Source organism: Mustela nivalis (assembly GCF_964662115.1).
Source record: "Mustela nivalis genome assembly, chromosome: 18".
Lineage (NCBI taxonomy): Eukaryota > Metazoa > Chordata > Mammalia > Carnivora > Mustelidae > Mustela > Mustela nivalis.
Window position 1 is genome coordinate 19,589,095 of NC_139037.1, and position 13,288 is coordinate 19,602,382.

Genomic DNA, 13,288 nt, shown 5'->3' on the forward strand with positions numbered 1-13,288 from the left:
GCCTGGTATTTTCTCTCACCCTAGAGACATCAAATTGTTCTTCTAGTCTAAAAGACCTGCTTCTCATCTCATGCGTGGGGAGATGGAGCTCGTGATCAAGCATCAGTCAGGGGCCAAGCTGGTGGAAAGAGAATGGGAGAGAGGGTTGTAAAATGCATGATGCTGGGCATGAGAACAAGGGATGTTCCTGTGAGAAGCGAGAAACTCTGAGGGCAGTGAGCAAACAAAGCTAAAATCATATGGTGAAATCAGTATAAGCTCCGGGGTGGTGGTGGTGGTGGTGGGAATATATGAAAAATGCCCAGTCTGGTGTTGGGTATAAATAGAGGCAAAGAGATGTGGGGTTTAAGGTTGCCAATCTTCTCGACATCAGCTGTCCTTGATGTTAGCCCCAACCAGATATTTACTGAATACATGCTTTGAACCAGGTCCACTGCTGGATGATGAGGTTATAGGAGTGAACAAAGATTTCTCACTCCCTGAATGGCATTTACATCCCAACAGTGGCGCATAGGGAGGCAGAATGAAGTTGGGACTAAGTTAGGCTCAAGCCTCGGTTTTGTTATTCACTGGCTAGGTGCCTTTAGGCAAATCACCCAATCTCTCTAAATCTGTTTTCTCATCTGTAAATTGGGAGAAAAATGTTGTGAGGCATGGAGTATGCACAGCGCCGGCGAATGCTATGCTCCCAGTACATGTTAGCTCACACATATCTTTGGGTCCCCAAGGATATGATGTCCAGGTCTGGGGCAAGTGCTTATGGTAGAGAGCTAATGGGCAATTCTTGGTGGTACATTAGCATATGCTGCTTTCATTTCAGACCTTCCTATTCCTCCCATGCTATAATAAAAGGAGAGTCAACTGTAGGTCACCAAGGTGTATTGGGAACCCCAAGGCATCCGGATAACCCTTCACTGCTTCCATGTCAAAACTGATACAATTTATTTGACAATCACTTAATGGAGTCATTTTTAGCAGCTGCTAGTAATTTACTGGTAACAGCCAAGTATCTCTTCTTCCTTATGGTAAATGGGTTCCCACATTTTGACACTCAGGGGGAGATGAAATCTACAGAGGATGTGTTCTAGAACCATATAAAGGAAAGCTTTTCAGTCTGTAAATAGCAGATCAATGGAAATGAATTGTCCTTGAGGAATTTAAAAAAAAACGAAAACAAGAAGATACCCATCTTTACTTGGCTGCTTGTTTTTTCCTGTATTAATTATTCCATTCCTCGGGATGAAAATATTAACGGATTTGTAAACACTGAGATGCCTATGGGGTTGAAGTTATTTATTGACCTAAAGTTATTTCTTTTAGTCAATTTTTTTCTTTGCTGTCTTTCCACAGAGAAGAACATGCCACAAGCTAGTAATGTCCAGCACGGTAGCATTAGAGTAAGATGCCACAAGGCCCATGGTTGGCTCCTGGCACTGTTCTTTCTCCATGGATTCCTGTCCCTTTAGCATTTTGTTACCTTAATGACATGACAAAAGAACTGGAAAAGTGACTCCTGCTTTTGATCTAGGCAGACCTGCTCTGATTCAAGGGTACCAGTAGGAGTACAGAGTCAGCATTATAAGATGTCCCATCTGACTTGGTACTGAACTTCCAACTGTACCATTTTATACACATCATAGACCTTCATCTGTATGTGTCTTTAGCATAAATGTCTGGCTTGTATTTTCAAACTGAAAGAATTAACTATTCAACTTAAATTAGACCATACCCTATATATTTAAAGAATTTTTCTACCAATTAAACTAGTAGCCATTGTTTTGGCAACCAACTATGTGTTTAGTAGATACTAAAATATGTGATATAAAAACTCTGTAGCAACCCTACAGAGGCAGGGGATGTGATGGCCACTTTCTGATGAGGAAAAGAAGGTTCATACTTTTCTCATTAAATGTCAAATCTGTAGTGAACAGATCCAAACCAGGCAAAAACCTGGAAAATCTTTAATCCAAGCCAACACAGGCGTCTCTTGTCTTTATGTTTCAAGTTTCTGCATGCAAATGACTCAGAGCCTGCAAAAGGGTCGCATCAATCTGTTCTCGTGTCTTGGGTTTCTATCTGCTCTAAGTCAACACTGTGATCATGTTGATCTGTACCGGAAGCTTAGAGCTTGAGCAAGCTGGAGTCCCCATCGCCGTGAATGATGGGACCAACCACCGAACTTGCCATTAATAAACTGAGCTGTTCACTTTTCTCTGTGGCATAGCTTGACATTTAGGCTGAGGGTTTGTAATTCCAATCAACAGCTCAGGATGCGATGCGTGTGTGTGTCTTTGACTGTCACACAATTAAAACCTAAACCAAGGGGGCTACGGATTTCATTAAAAGCCATTCGCTTTTATTTATTTAGTGTTTCAGGGACCTGGAGAGAGTACAAATCAGGAATAGGCCTCCAGGGGACAGCTTTTTACACACTGGCTGGTGATACCATTCTAACTATTAAATGGCAGACAGTTGGATTGTTAGGTAAAAAAAAAAAATGAACCAAAGAATGTGGTCATTTGAAGAAATCAGACATGTGATTATTTTTCCCTTGCTACAGAAGTACCTGAGAGATCTACTGGCCCCTTCTTTGATTAATAATGCTTGCGGGGGTTGCACACGGCTCAGCTTGGCATTGCATTTATCAAAATTTGCCAGGGCAGACAGGCATTGCCATGCTAGAAGAATGATCATAATGGGCCCTCACGCCTTGCAGGGGCTATCTGGGTTCCTTGAATGCTAGAGGTAGGCTTGCCAGGATGGACTCGTGGTCCAGGCTCTTGTTCTTTCTTCCCCAAACCATTATGGCCCTATAAACAGCTTTTAAGATAAAGGCTTCACCTTTTTTTTTTTTTATAAGATTTTATTTTATTTATTTGACAGAGAGAGAGAGAGAGAGAGATCACAAGTAGGCAGAGAGGCAGGCAGAGAGAGAGTGGGGAAGCAGGCTCCCTGATGAGAAGAGAGCCCAATGCGGGGCTCGATCCCAGGACCCTGAGATTCTGACCTGAGCTGAAAGCAGAGGCTTAACCCACTGAGCCACCCAGGCGCCCCGAAGGCTTCACCTTTTATCTTCCACATACGGTGACCCACGTGGTAGATATTCTTCAGGGGTCCAGTCTCCTGACCTTTGCTACATGGTTCCTGCCAAAGGCCCGAAGAGAGAAAAGGTCTTCAGAAAATTCTTCGTTTTCAAATGCTGACCCAAATTGTCTGCTGTTGACTCATCTGGAGAGTGAGTTAAAAAACAAAAAAACAGAAAAACAAACAAAAAAAACCCCTAAAACCAAAAAATAAAAACACACATTCCTGAATATTATCCCAGTTCCTCTGATTCAGTGTGTAAAAAAGAAAAAAAAAAATGTCCACAAGTGATTCTGATGTTTAATCAGTTTTGTGAAACTCTGATTTCTAAATGTCATGCTGACCTTGTCTCTTGACACCGAACCTTTGTCTCGATGGACACTGAGCTAAAGGGTCATTCTCTGGAAACCTGAATGTGATATAGGTCTTCGTGGTACTTTTATTACACACCTGAAATATATCATCCTTGTCCTCACACAATTGCCACCGCTGACTTGGATGGCAGCCAATCCTCTAACTTTAATTGAAGGTTGTGCTAAAAGCTCAAAGAATGAATTTAACTTCTGCATTTGCAGTAAAATGTTGGCAGATAATATTGACCTTCATATTACCCTATGCCCCTTGCATAAATGGCCCAGAAAAGAAGTTTTACTCAGCAATCAAGTTTCTTTCTGATTCAGTTATAGAATCTGGAGGATGTCTAATGTCCTTCTTTATTTTGGATGCCAGGGAGCTCAGAGCCTTACTTTTTCCTTAATCACAGAAACACCTGAACACTTAACAACCGTTCTTTTTTTTTTTTTCCTTTTTACTCATAATGGTTTCTTTTCCAATTCCTACTTCATCAATGTCATCTGAATAAATCATTTGAAAACTTTTGGGGGAACAAATCATGAAAATCTGAGGGTTGGAGAGTACAGTGTGACATCCGTGGGAAGAGGAGAACAGGACTGAAGCATCCCACTCGAAGGAAATACGGACAGTGTGATGCTTGCATCCTTTCTTTTTCTCTTTTGTGTGCTGCAGTATGTTCCCTGCCTTAAATTCCTTCTTGCGCCCTTCAAGAAAATGGTTGTGCTCTTGGACAAATCCTTCCCCAGCACCCAGACCACATCATAGATCTTCTTAGATTGCGAGTATTATTCATCAGCCTGAGATACGTTTCTAATATTTTCCAGGTTCACACACATAAAACTTTAAAATTATATAGGTCTATAGATTTCTCTTATTACTTTTTATATCCAAATCCATTAATATGAAAAATTTCAAAGCCATTTTAGATTGGAAGTAATTCAGTCAGATAGGATTTGAATATGAAGTCTGATTTCAGTTGGTTTAGAAATATTGAGAGGGTCCTGCATGTGGCTGTTCTTATCTTGAGAGCCCGGCTAAGCTTGAAACCATAAAGCTTGCCTTCCATAGAACAGCCTCTCCCTGTCAATCTAAAGTCTCACTTAAGCCAAAGTTGGACATGAGGCCAAAATTTTCTGACCTCTTCCCAAATAACCTTGTAACACAAATCCAAAATAAACAACAACAACAACATAAAACAAAAGAAGAAGGGTAAAATAAACTTGGGAAGTAAAATGTACAGTTTTTATAAGGAAAAGCTTAGGAATTATTTTGTCACCGGCCTTAAACATGCCCAGGTCTATAGACTTAGTAATTCTACTTATAGGATTAATTCCAATAACTTATTGGAGATATTCCAAAAAGAGAAGGAAAAATAAACTATGCACAAACACTGCTTTGTAGTGATATTTATAACATCAAGGTTTTGGGAAAATATCCATATTCAGTGAAGTAGGAGTGATTACAAGCTTTAACATATGCCCACTGATTGATGTTTAAAGACAACAGTCTTATTCATTGGCACAGAGGTACATGAGCGAATCATTTTTCATTTTTTGATAGTCATTAATATTATATTAATATTCTTGGTGCAGGAAAGACATTTTCACTTAAATAATTTTCACCCAGAAGCAAAAGTGCCCACAGCTCAGAAATTTAGATTATTTAATAATATTAAATTTAAAGAAATTATTTTATTGTCTTTCAATGACTTCAATTTCACATGATCTGGAAAGGGGAAGGAACATGGCCTGTGCCTTTATTTTCCAGAAGTTTCTTACATCCATTTGTGATGAGGTCATCACAAAAGATTTCAAAATACGTTTCTTAGCTATCACCTGCCTGCGAGGGAAAGCAGGGTCACGGCCACTTTCCAACGTGGCATTTTTTTTCTGTGTGCACTAACCCACTGTGTCGGAAACTCAGGGTGTTCCAGGCCCTCCCTAAATAATTCCTGGGAATCTTTAAGTGAGGGATGTCTGTATCTGTGGGCTTCACCAGGCGATTTATTCAGCTCATGTAAAATCTTCCAGGGGTCTGGTTTCTGTGAAGGAGATGCTGCTGCTGTCCTATCCTGCTGCAGCCACTGGACAAACCACCAGCGGGTGGTGCTAAGGGTGCTGGTCCTAGTCTTGACCCACCTTTGCCCATGTCTGTTGAAGCCATGTGTTCTGAATCCACTCAAAGCCTCCTGGATCTTTGGGAAGCCAGTGCTTTAGACGTAAGTGAAATATTTTCTTAGAAGAATCATATATATATATATATATATATATATATATATATATATATATATACAGAAAGGTGCATGAATCATACCTTTAGAGCTCAAAGAAGTTTTGCAAAATGAAAACACCTGTGTCACCACCACTTGCATCAGGAATTAGAACCTTCCAGTGACGTTTTCTGTATGTCCTTTCAGTCACTCCCAAACAAAGCAAGCACTATTCTCATATGGAAACCCATCAACTGGTTAGGCTTATTTTTGAACGTCGTAAAAAGGAAATCACAGAACACACGAATCATTCTCCTGTTGACGGACATTTAGATATTTTCAGTTTGGACTCATTACGAATCACATGGGTATAAACCTTCTTTCACTTGTCCTAGCTTTTAGGTTTTACTTGCAGCAAATGCTTTCTTTGAAGCCCTTCACCTCAGTAAAGTGGTTTCCAACCTCCTGATGGCATCTACCATTGATCACAAGCCCCCAGGCCATCATGCCAAGGACAGTCATCAGAGCTTTCTAGAGCAAAGAGCTCCAGATGGAGGGAGAACATCTTACTCAGCATGTCTTTGATAAGAGTCTTGGGAAAGCACCTTCTCCCTTGGGTGGGGACATGTGCAAAGGACCAAAGAGCTTTTGGGTGACAGGCACTGAGCTTCCCCCAAATCTCCTTTCTCTTCTGCTCCCACAGCGTCCCATGGGTGGACCTCACTTTTCTCTCCTCTGGGTGGCTTCTTCTCCAGGGCTCAGAGAGGTGCTTTCCCACTAGAACAGGGATAAATACAGCTTAGATTCAAACCAGGGCTCCTGATCAGTATTGAAAGTGGGTTCTGGTGATGCAAAGGTTAAGAAAAAGTAAGTTGGTCATTTATAGTTGTGGACATTTGCTGCCACATTCCTAGGTGAGGTAGGTCGGTATAGTGGACATTTGCTGCCACAATCCTAGGTGAGGTAGGTCGATACAGCAAACGAATTTTCTGCTTTTGCCTAAAGCGATGATTCCAATAAGGATGACAGTTGAAAAGTACTGAATATTTGCTCTACATATCTGTTGTGTTATTGTGCGAGTCCTTCACCAGCACCCAAGTTACATCGTAGATCTTAACATACATGTATCATAAACTCCCCAGTAGCTTTATGAAGTCAATATGATTGTGTTCATTTTATGTCCATTTTCCAGAGAAGTAGCCTGAGGCTTTAAGACTCTTTCCAACAAGGTCATTCACCTAGAAGATGGAGAGCCAATAGCTGAACTTGGGTTTTTGTGACTTCAGAGGCCACAGTCTTAACCTCCTTGCCACTTTGTTTTCTACTCAGGGATGCCTATAAATTTGTTTTTCTTTCAATAAAGAAATGTAATGATGTCCAACACCAGGCTCCACTATAATTGGATTATAAGACACAGGATTGTTTTCTATGAGAAGAGAATATAGTGAATGATGTTCGCACAAGTCTCTTCTGTTTATTTTTCATGACTGAGCGTTCCTCCTTGTCCCTGATCTTTGTGCACAGTGGATGGCAGCATGCTTATTCGTGTTAGGGTCGAAGGAGGCAGAGTCCATATTAATGGGATCAGAGCACCTTCTCCACAAAGTCACACCCACAGGCCTGGCCCACGCTGACCCCGCAGCATATAAAGTCAGGCTGCTAACAGGAAACCGGGTGATTTCCGACTTGCTTTCAAGTCTACTGTCATCTAGTGTCGGAAGGACCCTCATTACCATCTCAGAAACAGAGCTACCAGGATGCAACTCTTTCTCCCTCCTGCTGATACAGGACATAGGATGCAAGTCTTTCTTCCCTGGGATTGATGACTGCAATTTGTCTTTCTGGGGCTTCCACCACGGCTTGGGCAGGCGGCAGCCAGGCCTGGGAAGCCCTCCCGATGCTTCAAGTCAGCAGATTGCTTCTGGACTGGCCACGCTTCAGCGCCTTCCCGTTAAATACTGTATTGATTTCAGGGCCTTTTTCCTTCCGTGCAGCCCAGGACCCCAGGTTGGCTGGGCTAGGAAAATGGGGAGGAAGATGTAATGAGGAGAAGCCACTCAGCAGGGCTGCACATACAACCTGAAGCTATCTGATGCTACTGACTTATTTTATTTATTTAACAAATGTAATAAGATACAGATGCCTCCGGTAGAATAGAGGGTTCAGTGGGAGGAGAGACGTAGGGATGAATCAGTGGGTACAAGGAGTAAATTGATGGGAAACAGAAAAAGAGGGTGCATTAAGAAGGAGCAACAAGGCGTCAAAGAATGGAATTCCATTTGTCTTTGCAGGATCCCATGGCCTCCCTCCTCTTCGGAGCCTCCGTGGTCCCTTACGCAGACGACTGAAGCCGTCTCCATGCGGCCTTCCTCACATCTACCCCTAACTAATGCTCCATGCAATTGTGAGGCATCCATTTTTTTTTAAATTGTAGTAAAATACATATACTATAAAACTTACCATTTTCACCATTTTGAGTACAATTTAACGGCATTAGATCCACAATATTGTGCAACCACTATCACCACTGTCTAATTCTAGAACTTAGAGCTCCAGGTCATCACCCCGAAAGGAAACCTGGCACCTGCCGGCAGTCACTCCCCATTTCTTCTCTCCTCCGTCCCCTGGCAACTACTAACATGCCGTCAGACTCCTTGCCTATCTCGGAGATTTCGCATAAATGGAGTCGTACAATACATGTTCACGTTTCATCCACTTTGTAACACGCAGAGGATGTGAGAACCCTCTCACACAGATGTGGGAATGGAAAATGGTGTAGCCATTGCCGCAATTCCTTAAGAACCTATTTAATTAACCTATTTAAGTCACTCTCGGGTATATGTCCAAAATAACTGAAAATTGGTATTCAAACAAAAGATTGTCTACGAATATCCATGGTAGCGCCATTCACAATAGTCAATGACAGAAACAACCAAAGCATCAATCAACGAATGAATGGATGAAAAATGTGTTATAGACACACAGCAGGCATCCTTCTTAACAAATCATTCACTTTTTTGCTTAAACCCCCCAATGGCTTTCCATTTCATTTCGTATTACATTGGAAGGCACCGTCCATAGCTATAAGGTGCCAGGTCACCTAACCTGCCTTGCTTTTCCTGTGTGGTCTGATACTATTCCTCTCCTCTCTCACTACTCTCACCTTGACAGGACATTTCATGAAAGTGTGAAGTCCCTTCTTGACTCAGCCTTTTGAGGAGGTTATGTCCTGAATTTTCTGGTTCCTCAGACTCATGGACACTATCACCTCTGTGATATTCCTATTCCATGACCCGCACGTTTCTTTTTTAAAACACTTCATAGTGTGAAGCATTTGCTCATTTACTTATTATTATTATTATTTTTTTTTAAATGACGGTCTTCCCAGGTTCTCTCTGAGCAGGAGCTCTACGTCTGCCTTTCCGTTGCAAGGCACATGGTGCTTGGAACACAGCTGGGTGGCTAGTAGATGCTCAAGAAACACCAGGTACGTGCATGAATAATTAATTTAGCTAAGCTTTTATTGGTTATGAGTGAGCAGTCGGGCAATAGCTGCTATGTGGTAGGTAGATATCTAGGAAAGGAAAAATTCAAAAGATTTGAGGCTGGTTCATTAGCTGAGGAGGCAAAGCCACCATCTGTGTTGAGAAGCTGGGAAGGCTCAAACTGTGACACTTCTAAAGACTCAGTGTGAACTGATTTCTAGGGCAGCACCGGAGGTAGAAAGGTAGACGTGGACACGGGCCCTGCCACCAGGAGAGAAATGAAGCCCCATGAGGCAGAAGAGGGGACTGGGCTTGAGCAACGGAGTCTGAGGGCAGACTTCGGCATCAAGTTCTCCGACACAACAAGCATTTATTGGGTTATTGGTTGTCGTGCTCTCCCTGCCCGCAGAGATGATGCAACACCAACACACACACAAGTCAACACCAACACACACACAAGTCGATGCACAAGCTCTTGTTTATTCCCTGGTCGATCTTTCTCCTCCCCTTGCGGGGAAGTTCCCTTGCCTTATAGAGGGCATAACAGCCAATCACAGAGGTGTTCACGTGAACAGGAGGTATCTGGGGCTCTAGGCAGTGGTGGCATGCGGTGTTCATGTGACCAGCACGAGGTCATGTGTGGCCAGGGCGGATGTTTTTCAGGCTGTCCGTGCTGCTCGGGCTATGTAGCCGGCGCCATCTTAGGGGCGCGACCCCAACAGTTGGTGTTCTTGAAACCTCTTACTATGGTTTTGATCTAGGTGTGCTTACCCTTCATATCAGTATTTCCAGGGGTTCCAGAAAAGCGGACTCTTTCACCCAGCGACACGGTGCAGAAACTTCGCTGGGGCGGAGAGGGGAAGCCTTCTGAAACACGCTCCTTGAGGAGTGCGTGATAAACTTGGGACTAAGCATTTGTCTGTTTCCGTGGCGTGTGTGCACGTGTGTTTGTATGCAGGGCTGCTAGTGGCCTGCCCGCGGCAGCTCAGAGCGCCTGTCGTGAAATCCCTTTCGGAACTTGTGAACAGCTCAGGTTCCCAACATCACCCAGAAGGCCATCTAAGACTCTGTGGCTCATGAGGTTACGAGCCCCATGTTCCCCTTTCTCTACCAGTCCCCTGGGGTTTTTCATACACTGCAGAGTTGGTGCACCCCGACCTCCCATGCACTCTAGCCTAGGGAAGACTGAAGACCACCTCTCCTTCAGCATCACCTCTAGGACCTATTGTCCCTGCCATGTGAGTGTTGGGGTTCCTTCTGTGTTTTCTCTCAGTGCCTTCAGATAGTCCAACTGTACCCCCTCCTCTGTCAGCTGAGGTACGTCTGCCTGACACATTGTCTTCCTGTGTCAAGCGCTTCCTGAGGGGTTTCCTGCCCATTACTTCACACCCTCACCCTCCCTCTATGGCTAGGCACCTTGACAGAGTTTAGGATCGAAGTACACGCCTTAGGAGATATTTGAGGACTCAGCACTCAGCCAACCAACCAATCATCAGTCCATCAACAAGTGATCAATAACCAAATAAAGGAGTTTGAGTATAATGGAAGAAATGCATGTCACAGCTAATGGTGAGAGAAAACAATGACTTCGATGGGGGTGGGGTGATTAAGAAACGGGGCAGAGGCAGTACTTAGCGTGGGGCTGAGAAAAGCAGCAGAGAGGGTCAAGATGGCAAAGGTGGCCACTGGGTTTGAACACGTTGTCTTGGCCCTTGAATGGCCAAGGATTTCCCTGGTCAGGAACAGAGCCAGGGAGCGGGGCTGCTCTTAAGCTCTGCCCCACACAGTCTATCACACTGGTGGAGAGCAAAGCTCGGGACGAGGACACCGTGACTGCGAATCCCGGCTGTAGGTTCCTGATGAGATTTTAGCACTGTAGCGCATTGGTCCTTCTGTGAGGTGGGAGTCGTGACAACACCTGTCTCTGGAGCTGAGTGACTTACAGGGAGACGAAGCCCAGCATGACGGCTGGTGCCTCCGCTGTCACCATGATCATTCCTACTTGGAGCCGCAGCGGGAACGCGAAAGCCCGGGATTCCACCTCTGTGCTACCTGCCGCATTTTACTGTTTCAACTTCTACTTTAATATCAAGGGGATCTCTCTTACTTTTTTTTTTTTTTTTTAAACTTGCTGCCATGAGGGGTTTGCGGCCCGTCATCCATTTGTATTTATGCCTAAGGCTTCCTGCTTTAATTTGGTCTTTACCTCATTTTCAAGTTCGTGTAATTATGTTTTCAGCTCCAGGTGATTTTTTTTTTTTTTCTTTTTTCCCAAAGCCCCTTGTGAGCAGTGCATGAGGTGAGGCAATGAGCCTCTTGCTCCTGTTCCTGGAACAATTGCAAAAGGACGTGAGAGCATCTCCTGCCCGTCCTGAACCAGCAGTCCCTGCTCTATCTTCCTGAGACTTGGGTCCGACGAGGAAAGTTCCTTTCAGCATTAATGTTTAAACCTGGTGATTTGGCATCTGAAGGAGTTCAGCTGGAGTGCTTACCCGATGGTGGCTTTGTGTGTTCTGTCCTTGTCTGTGTGCAGTGGGAGCAAACCCTGCAGGACGAATCGAGATGGAACAGGCGCTGGTCAGCCCTGCAGCCCATTGAAAAGGAGAGAAGACTCACGAAGGTCCCACCATGACTTAGTAGCCAAACCAGGTTTCACATCTCTGGGTTCATTACTGTTGCTGTGCGAAGCCTAGGGCTATCTGGTGTGGTTTGCATGGGGTACCGGGAAGAGCAAAAAGAGGCTGAAAGATGTGTGTTTGAATTACAGCTCTGCCACTTTTAGACTATCACAGGGAAGCCATTAAACTTTCTGAAACTTGGTACTTTTATCCATAAAGAGAAAGTAATAGTTCCTACTTGATGAGGTTGTGGTGAAAATTAATAACTTATTGTATCTGAGATTTAAATAAAATTATATGTGTAATACACTTAGAGTGTTGGCACATACTTATATTTATTAGGTGCTAATATTAATAATAAATATTAGTGTTAGTATTAATTATATCAGTATTATCATTATAATTGCTATTAGCACCCACAGAGGCCCCTTGAGTCTACTGTGCATTACAAATTGTGCTCTGCCGAGGTTTGAACTCTCCAGCTCTGTGACTCAGTAACTAAAGGATCTTAAACAAAGTACATGACCTTCCTTTCAGATTCCTCTTCTCTCAAATGGAAACAAGAGCTCTTGCTTTGTTCTTGGAATTATAACAAGGTTCAAAGAAAATGCAGTTATTGAAAGCTCTGTACCCCTGTCCCTCAATCATTTAAGAACAAATGCTAGTTAGGTAAATGCTGATAGGCAACCCTCAGCCACAGCTGTCCAGACTTAACCTTCTGTGTTACTGATACCGGATGAGGTTATTGTGGTGGCAAACGGGCAAAAGCTGTCTCTATTGTGCATGTTAAGCCAACAAAATATTATTAGGTGCATTTCCATTGTCAGAAACAATAGAGAAGGAGAAAAATATTAAGATTACCTCCTTACACACACAAACACACACACAATAGCTACCCCCCAGAGAGTTGACAAAGGTGAGACTTGTTCCTTACGCTGGTGTTATTGCTTCAGCTGGCAGAGGGCTGGTCTGGCACTCTGTCTCCTCCAGGGCACACTGTGGGCTGGAGTTCATCCCCGCTTGTGGCCCTCCATTATTGATAATGGTGAGAACCAACTGGGGTAGGTGAACCACTATTTGATTATTCCATTCTGCAAGAATGTGTCTCCCACCATCATATCAGGCGCCATGTTCTCCCACAGGGGCCACTTCCATTCTGTTTTTAATGAAATACCTGAGCAAAGAAATTACTTCTCTGAGCATTCCTTTTTCTTTCTCCAGCATGGTGAAATAAATGGTTTAAGGTCTGGAGGCATAATTTACTGACTTCATTTAAATTGGACTGGAGGTGATGCTATTTACACAGCTGGTTTTGTACCGTGCCCACTCGCCTACTCCTTGCCACATCACAGAAGGTGAACTCCAAGTCACCAACTCCCATGTTCCTTATTAGGAAAAGTACATCTCGTCCAACCTTGTTGGTTTAAATATGTGTGAATACAGTGAAAGCAGAAATGGCTAGATTGTATTGGAAAAAATCAATGAACCTGGACTCAGAACAGTGGAGTCAAAATACTTGAATACAATTACAGGGCTGA